This window comes from Polistes canadensis, unplaced genomic scaffold (genome assembly GCF_001313835.1).
Source record: "Polistes canadensis isolate GaletaPanama2010 unplaced genomic scaffold, ASM131383v1 scaffold_126, whole genome shotgun sequence".
In the NCBI taxonomy this organism is placed as follows: Eukaryota; Metazoa; Arthropoda; class Insecta; order Hymenoptera; family Vespidae; genus Polistes; species Polistes canadensis.
Window position 1 is genome coordinate 373939 of NW_014569673.1, and position 1794 is coordinate 375732.

Here is a 1794-nt window from a genome sequence, read left to right on the forward strand (position 1 = left end):
AGATTAAAACTAGAGTTTCATTGCATTTTTCTTATTAAAATAAATTAATAGTCGAGTCATTGCATTTTTGAAGTATATAAATTAGAGTTTTGTCTTAGATATTTTTYATTAAATTARARTCACGTWCGWTTAAATTGTGTGGACGTCCATGGATTGCTGCAGCTTGCACAAATAGTGCATTTGAATGCAACGATGGAAGAAGAGGACATTCCTGTATTTAAGAATGCAGATAAGGACACAAATTAAAGGTTTCATCATTCAGAATGATTCAAATTGAATTAATAAACACATTAATCAAAGTATATAATAAATAAATATTTAAAATATTTCAATATATATATATTTCAATTCATTTCAATTCGATATATTTCAATTTTTTTCCAAGATATAATAATTTATTGAATATATAAAGTGTAATGTATTTTTTATTGCATCCTAATAATTACCAAACTCTTGTTTTCACTTTGCTTTAAATAGTCTTTTATCCTATTTATACATTTCTTTTTTATTGAATATATGATCGTTGATTTTTTTTTTTAATAGTAACAAATTAATAAAAAGAAAATTTGAATCATTCTTATTGAATGCACTGAAGAGTGCATATGAAAATCGCAGTAAGTACATGCCTGCACTGAAAAGTGCATATGAAAATCGCAGTAAGTACATGCCTGCACTGAAAAGTGCATATAAAAATCGCAGTAAGTACAAACATACCTGCTAAATGCAGATGAACATACAATAAGAATATACATTTCTCATTCAGAATGATAAAAAATGAATGAATTAGTGCACACGCTGATAAAAGTATTTAATAAATAAATATATAAAATACTTCAATCTTCACAATATTTTTTTTTAACGAAATAAATTTATCTAATAATAATTAGAAAATTTCATTTCACAATACATATAATAATTGATTTATATTTACACAGTGCAAATTAATGAGAAGGTATTTTGAATCATTCTGATTAGAAACGTATAAGTCTTGCTAAATAAATGAAATAACAAACAAATGGCAGCCAGCACTCATAAGTGCAKATYAATATGTCYGGAAYATAYATTTTCATTCCAAAATTATTTATAAATAAATGTCAAATGAAAGAAATGAGTTTATAAGAGAGAGTGGGAGAAAGTATTTTTATTATATTTAAATATTTAAAGAAAGATTTTACAAGTGATGTATGGAGGAATAATAATGAGTAGTATATATGAAGATGATTAATATATTTTTTTTATTTATTATATATAAAAGTAGAGAGATTATTTCTTGGAATAAAAATGTATAGTTTTGGTACATAAATGAAACAATTTAAAAGGCTTGCCTGCACTTAAAAAGTGCATATGAAAATCGCAGTAAGTACAAACATACCTGCTAAATGCAGATAAATATAATTGCTAAATGCAATCAAACATAACAAAAATCGCAGTAAGTACAAACACACCTGCTAAATGCAGTTGAATATAATTGCTAAATGCAATCGAACATACCTGCTAAATGCAGATACATATAATTATGGCAGCCAGCACTGATAAGTGCATAATAATATGTCCGGAATATATATTTTCATTCCAAAATTATTTATAAATAAATACCAAATGAAAGAGTTAATGAATTTACAAGAGAGTGTGGGAGAAAGTATTTTTACTATACTTAAATATTTAAAGAAAGATTATACAAGTGATGTATGGAGGAGAAATAATAAGTAATATATGAAGATGATTAATATATTTTTTATTTATTATATATAAAAGTAGAGAGATTATTTTTTTTGGAATAAAAATGTATAGTTT